Source organism: Cryptomeria japonica, chromosome 10, assembly GCF_030272615.1.
Source record: "Cryptomeria japonica chromosome 10, Sugi_1.0, whole genome shotgun sequence".
In the NCBI taxonomy this organism is placed as follows: Eukaryota; Viridiplantae; Streptophyta; class Pinopsida; order Cupressales; family Cupressaceae; genus Cryptomeria; species Cryptomeria japonica.
The window spans coordinates 572,014,335-572,031,222 of record NC_081414.1 but is presented as its reverse complement, the minus strand read 5'-3'; positions in this window follow the sequence as shown (position 1 = coordinate 572,031,222).

The following is a 16,888-nucleotide window of genomic DNA, read 5'->3' as shown; positions in this document are numbered from 1 at the left end:
ACTATTTCAGCTTAGGAAAATTAGATTCCTCAGTCTTATTTGTAAAAAATATTTCTCCATCAGTTTCCTTGACTTATACTATATCACTCTTTAAAAGTGAACTTGTTGATTGGAAGTTTCATTGGTCACATGAACATAAAGATGAAGAGGAGTATCCTATGGGTTGTGAGTTACCATATGCTCATAAGGATGAAGAGTTTCTCCTTTTGCAATAGAAAAATGAATATGATCAATTGCAACATCAAGATGAAAGTCATGTTAAAGGAAAAAGAAAATAAAATGATTCATGTCTTTTAATTGATGACCTTCCATTCTTCTTTGAGAATAGGGAAAAGAATATGCCTATGCCCACTTCATCGAGAGTCTTTAAGTAGTGGGATGATGTTGTGGAGATTGGTGAGAAACATATACATGAGGTTGGCCTTAAGGTTGAAGATGAGAATTTTTGCATGCATGAGGTTGCTTCCTAGCCCATGCATCATATTGCAAGACAAACTACATCCCAAAAGGAGAAGCGTGAAATTTCTCTACATTGTCATAAAGATTGTTATGAAGTAAAGATAATTCATGAGAAGGAAGAAAGCAAAGAGGAGTTGATGAGGCCCAATTCTAGGATGAGTTAGAAGCCTTCTACTTATCAATTGACGTCAAACCATCATTTGCTAAGATGGGGGTTCCCATACCATCAAAAGAGTCATGAAATCTAGTCCCTATTGTTCAACAAACCATAACGAAAGTCAAGCATAGTTATGAGTTGGCTACTAATTGGTAGCACTTTCAAGAGGATTCCTCATCAAGCATCTATCTCAATAGGAGATTTGGTCGCCCCTAGCCATGCTTATTCATAAGCATCAAAAGATGCACAAAGAGAAGTAAGATTGTCATTAATTACATAATTCATCAGTAAATGCATAATTCCAATGGAGAGAAACTAACATTTCAAATTATGGAAGATAGTTTCATTGCTCAAAATTTCAAATTGGGTTGGCCCAATTTTTTCATAAATTCTTAATAGATGGAGGATGATTCTTAGAGAAGAGGAGGTCGAGGTGATTTGGTGCATTACTAAAATAGGTATTTACTCGAGCTAGTTGGGATATAAAAATGCAAAGAAAAGAAGAGGGGAGGATTTACAAGCCTACAAGATTGTGTTGGCCAAAATGTGTTTATCTAAGAGCGGGTGCTTTTCTTTGGACTGTTATGCATGGTAGGATCCTCACAAGTGAAAGGCTCAGGAAGTACAACATTATTGGACCAATTGCCTGCATACTTTGTCACTCAGACGAGGAATTGGCAAGATTTATTCCTCCATTATTCCTTTGACTCCGAAGTTTGGGATTGACTCCTGTCTTCTTTAGGTTGGTCCATGAAAAAGAATGATACACTGCTAGGTTTCATGAAAGGTTGGCCTACTTTAGGGAGAAGTTCATTGTGGGTTTATATTTGGACAATTTCTCCTTCTATGACCATATGGCAAGTCTAAAAGGAAAGAAATGCATGAATTTCTGCAATAGTTCATTTACAGTGGACAAGATTATAGCCAAAATAGAGGGTAGTGTCTCTTAAATTGCAAATATGAAGGCTCATGGTAGAAGGGTAGATTATATTAAGAGATATGATGAGGATATACTGAAGATTTGGATTGGTTTAAGGCTCCCTTCATGAATTAGTGTGGGTGGTCATTCAAATCAACAAGAGGCGCGTTGAGCTAAACTAGTAGAAGGAAGATGGAAAATTACGATTGAGTAGGTAATGGCAATCTTGGTGTTGTAGGTATTGGGTGTATCATTCAAAATTATGAGGGAAAGTGTACTGGGGCTCTCATTCGGTCAATAGGAACAACAAAAAAATAATGAGGTTGAGTTGGAGCCCCTAGTGAGGCGATTACAACTTTGCATCAATAAGAAGATCCTAGATATGAATATTGAAGGGGATTCTCAGATTGCTATAAATGGAGTCACAAATGGCTCTTCTTTCAACAGGAAACTGAATAAATAGATTACTATAATCAACCAATGTTTGTTAAATTTCAATGATTATAAAAGCTCCTATATATACCAAGAGAAAATAAGGTAGCCAATTATTTAGCTAATTTAGGTGTGTTGGCCGATGAAAAAGGTTTAGTTTTGGATTTCATAATGGGAAGGCCAAAGTTAGAAAAAATGTTATTTGATGATTGGTCTTTTCCGATTCAGGCTGAAGGTTTGGAATTAGATAAGAGATGTTTGAAATTTCTTTTCTTGGTAGCATGATTTATGAGGCTTTTGAGAGTTGATGTGGATGTAAAGATTATGAACAATACAAATGTCTTATTGTGAAGTATTTTTCTTTCTATCATCAATGGCTTAGGGAAGAAAGAATGGTAAGTCCTCACATGGTACCATAGAAAGTCATTGATTTTGTAATATTGAATATCATTATTGTGGTTAGCATTTGCTATCGATGGTGGTATCCTTCTGATCGAATAAGCAATTCGGTCTTGATAATGTACGAAACTACTAGAATTGACAAGAATAAAAAAGATAAGATGGAAATTTTATGAGTTAATCCTCATTTGCAGTCAAAGGTACAGGGAACTAGGTTAGGTTATATCGGATGGTAGGATGAATGGTGGGAATTATCCTATCATTCAAAATGTGTGTGGTTTGTCTAGGTAGGCTTCAATAGACAAAAATCTACTTGGCATTTGCACACATACAAGAATATAAGGAAATCACATGCATCTGAATGACTATTAGTTCCAAAATAATTTCTAACAAAAGAGGTTTTTGGGGATAAATATTTGGAAACAAACCTCGATGTTTGATATTAGGATTGATTAAATTATTTTTGAGATTTTTTTCTGCTGAAAGGAAACTTTGGAGGCTATATAACAATGACTTTTTGCAACATTTTTGTGAAAAAAGATCATGGAATCTTTCAGTATCAAACGCTTATGTGCCAGTATGGATAATCTCAGGTAGACCTCACAGAAGCATATTTATCGACTTCTTGTCAAAGGGAGTGAGGCAGAGAAAATGACAGTGATAAAAATATTAGGGACTTACTTTTGGGCAAGCGGGCATGTTTATGATGATATTATTTATCATAAATTATTTCCCCCTATTGTGAACATCTTGGGCTACGCTATTAACACCAATGGGATAATGCATCATATAGTAAAAGAGAAGAGTGTTGTGGGTGTCAAAAAGGTATTGGAAATTCTGGAGATTGTGCCCCACACAAAGATTATGCTAGGTTTCTTCGATCTAAATGCACAAGGTACAAAGATCAAGATGGCCAAAGATTGGAAACTTTTCAAAGTTGGGGTAGGCCAAAAATACAACTTGGAAGATTTTGAGGCCTTCATAAATGAGAACAATGTTTTTTTCCTAGAGAAAATTGTAGATAGACCAAAAGTGCTTGGGGAAGGGATTGGGTATCTGTATCATTGATTCCCCTCTCTATTTTAACTATGTACTTATTTTCTGGTTTTTAATGTAATGGGAATTGCCCCCTTATGACAATACTTATCTAAAAGGAATTTTAAAAATAAAGGACATCAACAATTTACAAATTATGTTAACATTGATCGATGGGTTTATAAAGATATTCCTACATTCGTTCCATGTGGTAAAAGGGAAAATGATTAAGTTGGCACTTAAACCTCAACCATTAATGTTTTGTACTATAATGTATTTTAATATTTATATGAGTATTTTTGCATGTTTCCATTTTTAGAACATATTTTTTAATGCAATTGTGTTAAATCCATGTTTTCTAGGTGTACATTTAGATTATCTTTGATTGAGACAAAAATTTCAATACAATAATTTTAAGGGTGAAGAAATCTAAAAAGGAACCACTACCATATAATCAAAATATAATCGTATCAGAAGAGCAAACAGGATTTGTCCAGGAGTGCTCCATCTTAGACAGGGTGATTATTGCTCAAGAGGCCATACATACTTTACAAAATACAAAGAGAGAAGTTATGCTATTGAAATTGGACATTTCTAAGGTTTATGACATTGTGGAATGGCACTTTCTATGTAAGATTATGCAAGCATTTGGCTTCAATGTCCAGTAGATTAATTGGATTTTTGAATGTATCTCAAGACTGAGATTTTCAGTCCTTATCAATGGGAGGTCAGAAGGCTTTTTCTCTATATCTAGGGGGATCAAACAAGGAGATCCACTCTCTCCCTTTCTATTCATTATAATGGAAAAGGCCTTTGGTAGAGCTATCAAGAACTTACACACTCATAAGACTATAGAAGACATCAAGATCACAACTAATTTTGTGGTTACCCACTAACAATTTGCAGATGATAGTCTCTTGTTTGGAGAAGCAAAACTAAGTGAAGCAACACATTTTAAAGCTCTGATTATTTCCTATGGTAAAGCTTTAGGAGAAATTATCAATAAGGATAAATTTAAAATCCTTTTCTTCTCCACCCCCCAATCTATAGAAAAAAAGATTTTACAGATTCTAGACTGTAAGAAGGGTAACCTTCCTTGCATCTACTTGGGAATCCCAATAGATAGAGGTCTAAGGAATTCTAAACTAAGGGATCCACTCAAGTTAAAAATGGATCAGATTATTAACTCATGGAAAGGAAAATGGATGTCATGGGTAGGACAATTGGTCATGCTTCAAGCGGTCATCTCTGCTCTTCCAATTTATCTCTTGTCTTTACTGACTTTGAATGCAAGGATGAACTCCTTATTCAGAAAATGAGAAACTTCCTTTATCAGAACATGGAGGAAAAGAAGAAAATAACCTTAATATCTTGGGAAATAATATGTAAGCATAAGTCTTTAGGAGGTTTGGGCATCCGGGATCAACAACTTCAAAATCAGGCTTTGGGAGCTAAACTAGCATGGAAAATTTTAAAGGACCCTAAAGCTAGATGGGTTAGACTAATGCAGTCTAAGTACATTGGGGAGGAAGGTTCCACGAATTTCATGAGAATTAGAAATCTACTAAAAGGATAAAGGATATGAAATTTTATCCTTAGGTGCATACACTTAGTGGCAGACTTTGTCTCCTGGTATGTCCATGATGGCTCAAAATATTTATTCTGGGAAGATTCCTGGGGTGGTTATCCTAGTATTGATAATCAAATATCTATTCAGACAATAAAAGCATGGATAAAACAAAATTGGGGTATCCACATTAAGGATTATATTGAAATCTCCAAGGAGGATCCAACACTTTGATGGGGCTGGAAGAAACTAGATAATCTCCCTTTCCCTCCAAATGAACTTGACCAACTCCAACTAATCTTAAAGGATAGACAATTGGTAATTAGAAATTGAAATGACTCAATAGTGTGGACCCCTTCCAAATTGGATGAATATAAAGTAAATGAAGGCTATAATCTTCTTGCTAATCAAATCCCTATCTACGAAGACATAATTCCTCAAAATTTTTTCTGGAGTAATAAAGTCATCCCAAAAGAAGGCATTTTCGCATGGCTAGCAACCAAAAAAAAAATTCTAATAGAAGAGAAATTCAGGTAAATGGGATTTGAAGGTCCCTCTAGGTGCATCTTATGCAAAGCAGAGGAGGATTCAGTGGATCATCTTCTTATAATATGCCCCTTCTCAATGAAATGTTGGAGATGGTTGTGTGCAAAACTTGGGTGGATCACGACCCTTCCTAATGATATTGTTTCTCTTTTCCAAAGCTCACCAATTAGACCAAAAGATGGTCTCCTGAGCCCATTATGGGAAATCTCTCCTTCTTGCCTCATATGGGAAATCTAGAAAGAATGTAACAAGAGACTCTTTGAAAATAACGCAAGGAATATAGAGTCAGTCCTCAATTCCATTGAAAGCTCGATTGTGGAAAACATTAATTGCGAACTAGCTCTTACTCCCAATTCTAGAAAAGAGTTTATGGATTGGGATGGCAGAATTAGGTTCAGGTGGAATGGTCTGAAAATTCCCCCTTTTATAGGAAAAAAGAATTATGATAGAGTAAATACCGTGTGGTCCCCTCCGAAAGCAGGTTGGCTTAAAATAAATTTTGACAGTTCATCAAAAGGTAATCCAGGTGCTTCTAGAATTGGATGCATAATAAGAGACCACAAAGAGATACCAAAGGAAAACTATCCATCCCCATACCCTCGGATACAAATAACATAGAAAAATTTAAAGCCCTCCTAATGGGTCTTGAGGAAAGTTTAAGAAGAGGAATTAAAAATTTGGAAATACAAGGGTACTCTGTGATCCTTATCAATTATATTAGGTAAACAAGTACCCCCAATTAGAGCCTACAAGCATTGCTAGAGAAAATCTTGACAACATTGGCACTATTTGATAATTATACCTGTAGACACATTTACAGGGTAGCAAACACTGAAGTAGATGCCCTATCCAAAGCAGTGGCGGAAGAACTAGCTCAAAATTTGTGGGTGGATGATCTAAGGATTATAAAGAAGTTTTGAAAGTTTCAGAATGACAGGGAGTAGTTGATGAAGGCAGTGCTCTATTTCAGAAAGAAATCAACAACAATTTCAAGGGAATTAGTGGGAACATAAGATCTGGTAAAAATGGGCTTCTTGATATTCATTACATTGTCAATGTAGTAAAAAGGGCAATCAGAGTTGTGGGATCATGGATGAAGGATGAATTCAAATTGAACAAAGCAGAGATTGTGTGGCCAATTGAATCCTCAATACCACCTACTAGTTTCAGAAAGTTTATAGTGGGAGTACCATCAAATGTCGTGTTTACTACTTTTATAAATATTTCAAAGTCAAACAAACATCAAAATTTGAGGGATCCAACTTAGATATATTTAAGAGAGCTGTGGAAAATCTCCATTATCATTTTGACTATCAATTTCAGATTTCTGACAACAACAAAGAAAATATAGACTATAGTGACCTCATTGACTTGGTTCCAAATAAGACATTCGATGCAGTTATGTCTGATGTCATAATACTCTTAAGCTGCAGTGCGATGGTAGATTTCACATAGCCATATACTGATACATGACTTGTGACCATGGTGCCTATTAAGAAGATAAATTCTTCTCATTGGGCCTTTATGAAACCGTTACATTATCCATGTGGTTGACTGCAGAGACATTTGGTTTTCTTACTGCTTTTCTTATTCAGCTATCGGAGTAGGACAAGAAGATGCTTTCATAGGAGAGCCTACCAAGCAAATAGAGATGTATCACTATTTATTACGGAATGGCAAAGTTCTTTTACTTGATATCAAACACAAGTCTTGAAAACCTCCACAAGTATTGGAGAGGAAGCTGAATCCTTCAGAACAAGAGGATAGGGAGCATTCTGTCTTATCCGATCTGGCATTTTCCAGTGGGGACAAATTCAGGGCGATATGGACTGGCACCTTGATGCATGAGTAAGGATTTGACAGGCAAATATGTCTGCCTAGTCAGATTTAGTTAAAATACGAGATTGCATGATTCCTGGGATGATTAAGCCCCAAGCTAGACCAAAGGTTTTCTTGTCCCTTCTTTCCTACCGATGCCCGCACGAATGGTCTCATGTAAATTCTATTTTATAAATAATATTTTTTTTGACTTTGGCCATTTATCGACCAAAAAAAAAAGAATCTTTCTTGTATTAAGAATGCATATTTTTAGATATTATAAGAATAACATATTAATTTTAAAATAAACTAATATACAAGAATATACAATTATTCAGTGAAATGTTAATTATCCTAATGCAACCATCATTATTCTACTAGTTATCACTCATTTATTTGTTTACATTTAACACGTGTTTCCTATTTCTCATTGTTTATGCAATCATCCTTAGGCATACATAACAATAAAATGACCGAAAAATAAATCAAAACCTAGCAACAATTTAAGGTTTATGGTTGCATTACTCGTCAAAGATATTTTAAACTATCAAGTTTGTGATGGAGATAAATTCAAACCTAAATGTCAGGACTCTCTTTCTTGATGTGGTATTCTTTTAGGGGATTATTTGAAACATCATAAATAGTTACAAATTTTATGAAATACAGATACGTTAGTTTATGGTTTGTTGTTTGTGAGAAAAGATTAAGGAAAGTTTCATGAGGATGGTTTTACATTCAATTGAGAATTCTTTATTATGTTCACTTATGAATGTTAATATATAAATTGATCATTTCATACACCATGCATGAACTACTCATGGATTGTATTATACATACAACTATACTTAATGGCAACATAAGATAAAATCATTGTAGATGCAAGATGCATGAAATGCTAGTAACTTACAAAAGGTATTTCATGTCACAAACTTACAACATAAAATGCTTGATTAATTATTTATAGAAAAGAAAGTTGGTTATGACAAAGATGAATACTATCAAAGTTTAGAATATTTTTACTAAGAAACATATGATATGTCATTATTTATTTTACAAAACCTACTGCATAAAACTTGCTAAATTCTTAATTGTTTAAAATGTATATTTAATTTAGTTACCTTCAAATTAATAAATAAAAAATGAACGCAAATTACAATTATAGAAAAGGTTTAACAATTTAAGGTTTTTGTTATCAACAAAGCCATTTCTAGGGTCTTATCAACAAACCCATTCTAAAGAATGCATTCCATTGGATGCCCGTGACCTGTTTCAACGTTCCATATTTGAAGAAGACTTAAAAATTGCCAGCAAAAGTTGGTGAGATTTTAGTCATTTTGTTTCTGCTTTAACCAAAGAATTCTCAAGGGAAGCATATGATCAACTGAAGCATTTGTTTCTACTTCAACCATAACAAATTTTATGTGTAATTTCCATATGATATACTAAATTTCAAATATTAATGAACTTTCAAATATTGTGGTTGTCCTGCCAGCTTGTGCAAACTACCCTGATAAAATTTGGCGGAAAATAGGTTGTCATGCAGCTCTTGTTTGTTTTCTCATGTGTTATATTTACTTTCAACGTAATAGTTACCTAAGTAATTGAGGTCAATTGGGTCGCTTCTTTAGGAACACTTAAATAAATTGGACACCAGGTTTTTCCAATTCAAAATGTCGATAACTACCCGTTAGACCACTACACAAAACCCAAATGGACTAAGCCAAACAATAGTTACAAAATCATAAGTAGTTGAGCAAAATAAAAATAACAATCACAAAAGGAAAGCCAAAATTAGCTAAAACTTATCTCCACAGTAAGAACAAACAATAGCAAGGGAAATTATGGATGTGCCGCATCATCCTTCTCATCTTTGAAATATTTTGAATCTCTTCTTTTGGAAGAGTTTGAATTGGAGAATTTCAATAGATTACTATTATAAAAAAAATATTCTTTTGACTTGCAAAAGGAAGTCAGGGTGTTCTCTCCGATCCTCCTCTGCAATTGTTCATTTGCCCTTTTCCCAGCCCCTTGAAGGCTTAGTAGTCCTCCTCCACTAAAAATCATCATTGATCTTTGAATCATTCCTACCAGATCCTATAAAACTTGTACATAAATCATTGAAAAATAAATAAAGTTAAGGGAATAAAAATCTTACTGATCTTGTACTCTTTTTTCATCACTAATGGGATTCTCTTATTATTCTTTTACTTGTTTTCGACAAATTTAAATCTTTTTTACATATGAAGCTCCCAAAGATCTCTATCTCTATCCTTTTCATTGCAGTCTTCCAACTCTTCTCTTCTTGCATTGTAATCTTTAATGCCTTCCCCTTCTCTAGAGTAACACAACTCAACAACTCCATCAAAGTCATCTATCTCTTTATCTCCATCCCATTCATCTATATGTGCTCTCTATATCTTTTGGAGGACCATTAATATTTTTTCCAGCACTACAATAGATTTAATGTTTCCTTGTTCTAACAATTCCACCCCTTTGATACTTCTTAACTAAATCGCTTTCCTCTCTGAAAATGGCTTTTTCAAGGTGAGTACCATTCTTTTTGCTTTCTCATATGTCTTCAACAACTTTGTTGTCAAATTATTTTTCCTTGATTTCTTATTGTTCCATAACTCGCATTTCTTTAATAGGCACCATATCTTTTCCAACTCAATCTCTAATTTTTGCAAATATTTTTATTAGCTCTTTATTAACTTCTGTGTTTGTCTTTATCTTATATAACTAGAACTATAGAACATAACAAAACATAGGATGGGAAAAAACATTCTAACACAACCATTCCTTTTTTTTTTATCACTAAAGGCAGAGCCAAATTTATATATTCATTTTTAGAAAAGTTATAGCATAAAGATCCAGAGTTGCAAAAAATCCAAGAGCCTAAGATAGATATTTCGAACCAATCCCTGAATATATAGTGAGGGAATCTAGCTTCATTGCTCACATTTTCTGGGTTGAGGATGAAAGCAAGTTTATCTTGAAATGTATTAAACCCTATACAGTTTCTTCATCAATTCAAAAAACCTTTAGAGTTTATAGAAACGATATTCAAAATCTTCACATACCATAGAGAACATCTATATTATTTTAAAGAAAAAACTTAAAAACCAATAGCCAACTAGAAGCTTAGCAACATCTTCAGAGGAAACCCCTAGCAAACGAAACATATCTATTTAAAGATCTTCTTATGGCTTAGCAATGGGAATTGGGGTTCTGCCTCTACCATGTCCTTTGCTCGGAGGCCATCCTCGGCCCCGACCGGAACCATGACCAAAGCCTCTCCTGCCCCATTTAGCATGGGGTGTCTCTTCTTCTTCTTATTCTTCTTTTTCTTTTGGAGTCAAAACTCCATTCAACCTAGCAAATTCAAGGAGTTCTTCCTCCCTACCCAAATCTTCTAGATTCTCTCCAAGGAAGCGCAATTTGAGAAATCTGAGCCCCATTCTTGTTAATGATCTATGTTTGTCTAGGTCCTTGCCTTTAAGGTCGAGTGGAAAGGGATAGTATTTGATGAGTTCCCCGAGAAAATTGAACAATATTCTTTCACTCGGTCGAGGAGCTCCTGAATCATGACGCACCTTGTTAAGGATCTCTTGCAATTCCAACAGGATTTCATTTGGGAATAGCCTCTTTGTGAGGATCCAGACAACTTGCCTAGCTAACTTCAAGTCCAAAAGGGAGGCAACAAATCTAGATGAAATGCTTGTATTGTCATGAGGGTATTCCTCCCTGCAAAAAAACTAGATGAAATTCCCTATATTATCACAAGGGTAGTCCAAAAGGGAGGCAACAAATCTAGATAAACTTTACTGCCAGAATGATTGTTGGTTCTGGATATAGCAGTAGCCGCTTCAATCTTAAATCTATAATTTTTTGAATGAAACTTGTTAGGTGGAAGCCGAAAGAGAGATGAGATTGTCTGCACCAAAGCATGAAATTGGCCTTGGATAAATGCTCATTATGAACCCATACGGCTCCTCACCAGACATGGCTACCGGATTCTTTGATGCCTTGGTGATTGTTGAGGATCTAGAGAAGGGTATGAAGAAGATTAATCTTTATTGAGAGCACTTGCAAATAAAGAAAAGTTGATAGCTTGCGTAGAAAGTGTAGCAAAGGCTAGGCGACACTTTTTTTAATGCGCATTAATGGGAAATTCCTTGCATTAAATTAGCCTACAAAGGTGGCGAAGGATATTTGTTCCTAATCATGCCAAATCTCCTTGTAGCTGAAATGATGTCTTATCTTGTGGATAACGCATGCCTCGGGCTTGAAATGGTGGCTACCACTGGCTAGCTTTTTGAGAGCAAATAAGTTAATGCTATTTTAACAAGTGAAAGTTAAATAATGTCACTGCTAGCATGTCTACTCATCTCTTGGAGATGGAGAAAAGTTTAAATTCAAAAAATAGTCATTCCCCAAACTTAAGCGCCATGGATTAGGTTTGAAATTATAGAAAGGAAAGGATCTGTTGGACCTTTTAGATTGATTTGAGAACCATACCATGCACAAATCTAACTAGAAGGAATTATTGTTGCATAATTAAACCCTGCAATAGTTAGCCTTGCTGGTTAGCACCCTATTTCCACGAGTGAATAGAAATGCCTTCTGCTGCAACTTTTGAGAGGGCATCTACCTCTATGTTCGCTTCTTTGAAAATATGCTTAGCCTCAAATTTCTCTAGCTTCACCAGGTTTTCTAATATGCTATCAAGAATTGCTTGTAGCCGCCAGTTTGGAGTTTTTTGCATTTTGATTGCATTGATAGCTATCTCTAAATCTCGTGGCATCAGGCTTAGCCATTTTCCTAATTATTGACCCTAAGTGGTCTCTGATCACATATCCTATGCCTGAAGGGACTGGGTTGCCTTTGGAAGCTCCATCAAAATTCAATTTTAACCATTCGTGCTTAGGAGGGGTCCAAATAGCTTCCTTTTTAGACTTATATTTTTTCCCAAAAGAGGAAGAAATCTTAATTCCCTACCAGTTTTTTGTTATACTTTCATCCCAAGAAGAGAAAATTTTGGACGAGTCTATTGAGAAAGCTAATTTACAGTTTACTGTCTCAACAATTGACAATTCAATTGAGTTTAGGACTAATTCAAACCTTCTAGCTTTATTATCAAAGAGCCTTAGATTCCTTTCTTTCCAAATTTCCCAGACAAGGCAAAATGGGGAAACTTCCATAATCTGGCTCAAAGTGCTTTCCTTCAAAGGAAGAGGCCAGCATTGGAAAAGATAAATTATGTCATTAGGTAGAGCTGAAATCCACCCCAGCTTTGCACAAATCCATCGCCAACATTTTGAGGAAAAGGATCAATTCAAAAGAAGGTGATCGACTGTCTCTGCATAGGCTTTGCAGATGATGCATCTAGAGGGCCCTTCGTAGCCCATTTTAGTAAGCTTTTCTGTCGTTAGAATTATTGTTTGGAAAGATAGCCATGCAAAAATCCCCGCTTTTGGAATAATCTTACTACTCCAAAAAATCCTAACTAGAATGTCATGTTCATCTTGATTTGAGGCGCTGACTAAAACTCTATATAACCATCTTTAGTATTATATTGACTTGTTTTGGAGGAAACCCAAATTAGAGTATCTTTCCCTCTTTTAGGGTTAATGTTTCTTACTTTTATCAGATCTAAAAGTTGTTCTAGTTCATCTACTGGAATAGGCAATTCATCCTTAGACTTCCAACTCCATCCTTGCATATTAGAGGTCCTTTCCAACGCTATATAGTCACTGACTCGAGATCCCCAATGTTTCTTAAGCTATTACTCTGTTGTTGGGATGTTGAGAGAATTTGCAATGCTAGGATATCCTCCCCATGAGTCATCCCAAAAGAGGCTAGAGGTTCCATCATGAATATCCAAAGACAAGGAATCTAAAACCAAATTTCTACAAGAGACAATGAAGTTCCAAGTTCTAGATCCCTTCAAATGAATGTTTCCTCTAAGGAGATTTTGGGTGTCTTGGTCTAAGAGATATTTTTTTGCCAACATCCTAACCTATGTTGCGTTAGGATTTTTTTTAAAACTTCCAAGCTAGTTTAGCCCCAAGGGCTTTGTTTTGCAATTTAAGATCTTTAATTCATAAACCTCCCATTGATTTAGGTTTGATAATTTTATCCCATGCAATTAAGGCAATTTTATGCTTTTCTTCAATGTTTTGCCAGAAAAAATTTCTCATCTTCTTGATGTTGTAGGAATTTGCACTAGTTGTTAAAGACAAAATGGATAATAAGTAAATAGGTAGGGCCAAAATCACTGCTTGGAGCATAACTAGTCTACCTACCCATGAAAGCCACTTCCTCTTCCAAGAGTTTGTGCTCTGATCCATCTTTAGCTTTAAAGGATCCCAAAGTTTATTGTTCCTTAGTCCTCTATCAATTAGAATACCCAGATGTATACATGGAAGTGTTCTTTTTCTACAGTTGATGATTCTTAGGATCTTAGCTTGTATGAGATTAGGAGTGGAAGAAAAGAAAACTTTTGATTTTTCTTTATTAGTTATTTTCCTAAGGCCTTTCCAAAGGATTCTAGTAGCAATTTTAATTGGGTTGCTTCCTTGACTTTTGTTGCACCCAACATAATATTGTCATCATCAAATTGCTGGTGTGTGACAACAAAGTTTGTGGTTACTTTGACTCCTTCTACAAGGTTGTTAGGTTGTCTTGATTTAATTGCCCTCCCTAAAGCTTCCCCCATAATGTAGAGAAATGGAGATATGGGATCTCCTTGCCTTATGCCCCTTGAAGAAGAAAAGAAACCTGCTGGCTTTCCATTTCTCAAAATAGAAAATTTGGGTGTAGAAATACATTCATAGACCCACTTGCTCCATTGTTTGGCAAAACTAAAAGCTTGCATAATTTTGCAAAGGAATCGCCAATCTACATTATCATAAGCTTTTGAGATATCCAACTTAATTATCATACTTGGTCTATTTGTGCTTTGAAGAGTGTGGATGGCTTGTTGTGCCACAATGACCCCATCAAGAATTGAATGGCCAGGAACAAATCTAGTCTGCTCATTTGATATAATGTAGTCCATGAGAGGCTTCATTTTGTTTGTCATGACTTTTGAAAGGATTTTGTAAATTGTAGTGCATAGAGAGATAGGTCTGAAATCCCCTAGGTTAGATGCTTTATCCTATTTTGGAATGAGAACAATAAACATGTTATTGATTTCTCTGAGAAATTTACCCAATCTTCTTGCACATTCTAAGGCTTTTGTAAGTTCTTGACCTAATATGTGCCAACATTTCTTTAAAAAGTTAGTAAGAAAGCCATCTGGACCAGGAGCCTTTCCATAGGGAAGCTGGTTGAGAGCTTGAGATACTTCTTCCAGAGAGAATTTCTCATTTAATTTTTTATTTTGTTCATCTGTTATGATCTTTGGGATCAAAATCAAGAACTTTTCCTATTCTATCAGGTGAGAGCCTTCAACATTGTTTAGAAGATTAGAGTAATATGTTATGATTTCTCTCTTAATCTCTTTAGGATCCTCTATAGTTTGATTCTGATTTGACTCCAATTTAGAAATCCAGCTCATACTCCTACGAATCTTTGTCATGTTGTGGAAGAACTTTCTATTTTTATCTCCCATTCTGAGCCAATTCTTTCTGGACTTCTGCTTCCAAAAGATTTCTTCTTTGGAAAGGATATCCTCATATTCCATGAGCAGGTTCTTTTCTTGTTCAAAAGATTCTTGATCGATTCCCTCAGAGATGATCTTATTATTTAAAATTGCCAGCTCCTCTTCTAAGGATTTTTTGGATGAAAAAATATTTTTAAAATGCTGAACATTCCATTGTAACAGTTTTTGTTTTACTAGTTTTAACTTTGAAATGAAGCAATAGAGTTTTGATCCTTCAAATCATTCTTCCTTCCACTTGTCTTCTATCATAGTTAACAAATTTGGATCTTTCATCCGCATATTCTCAAATCTAAAGGGAGATCTAGGGGAATCAAGGGTTCCTTGGAGTGACAACATAATGCGAAAGTGGTCTGAACCTGAGCAAGCTAGAACTAAATAGTCGAAGACAAAAGGAAAGGATTTGAGATCGCCCTACCAAAAGAATCTATCAATTTTTTATGAAATATTGCTAAAGCCTTTTCTCCTATTTGTCCATGTGAAGGAATCTCCTAAGTCAATTTCTAATAACCCATTCCTACCTATCCAATCATTGAAATCTTGTTGAGATCTACCTAATCGGATGATGCCTCCTCTTTTGTCTAAAGCATACCTGATAGCATTGAAATCGCCTCCTATAATGAGTTGTTTATCAGCCAATTGCAATATGATCCCATCTAGGGATAGCCAAAGAAGTCGCCTTTTATGAGGAGACGTTGGTCCATAAGTATTAATGACAAAGAAAGATGAGTTTGATTGGAGGTGAGTGATTTTGACTAGCAACCAATTTCTGTTAGAAGCAATACCCTCCACATGAACTTGAGAAGGCTTCCAGATTATCATTAGACCCCCAACGGGCCCTTTTGAGGCAACTATCGCTTGAAGAGATGAATGAAACAAAGAGATAATTCCAATACCAAAAGAAACAAGTTGCTAACAATCTAATTTGGTTTCTTAAAGGAGGGTGACATCTGCACTGACCAAAAGAATCCTTCTTTTTATCACCCTATGTTTGTTACTGGCATTGAGACCCCTAAAATTTTAGGATAGGATTTTCATTGTTGTTCGGGAAGGGGTTTCCCTTCCTTACTTTCCAAAGGTCTGTAGTTTTGGATTGGTTTTCCGCTGCCCCATCTTGAGATCTATCTTCAATCAAATATTTGCGACCTTTCTTAAGAGGGGAGGAACCAAAATCAGGTTTCTCCTTTCCCTCTTGATTTCCTTTTTTCCTTGATTTGAGAATACATTACTGGTAGGGGAGAATCCAGAACTAAATCTAAATCTTCATCATCTGTCATGTATTTCGGAAAGAGTTTCTAGGAGTTTTGATCCATCGTCATATCGAGACATTGTGGAATCAATGGAGGAGACAACAAGAGCGGATAAGGGATCTCCGCCGAAAGATTGAAGTGATGCTTTGAAGATAAAGGCTCTATAGGAGGGGAAATCTCTCCTTCAGAGAGACAAGGGTTATCTTCCACCTCCATGTTTGCTTTAATATCATTGACTATAATATCCTCCTCCTGTAAGATATTAGCTAGATGCATAGGTTTACCTTTTCTTGACTCTATAAGTGCTGGAGCACCCCTAAATCACTTAAGCCTGAGTTTATTCTTTCTTTTTAAGGCCTTTATGGGATTTTGAGAGAAAATATTGAAGGCACCTCTACTTAGAGAAGGGTTTTTCTTTTGACCAAACAGGCTCCTTGCAGTTTTCTTAGGTTGAATTTCAACAATCAGAGACAAGATGAGAGTGGGACAACTTGAAGGAAGGAGGGAGGAAGACAGAGATCTCGTACCTGAAAGAGACTGAATCAGATTTCCTAACTTGTCATCTGAGCACTGAGAGGATCTTGGAGTATGAGGATGGTGGGAGACTACAGGGACAGGAGAGAGAGTTGGAGAAGCCAAGCCC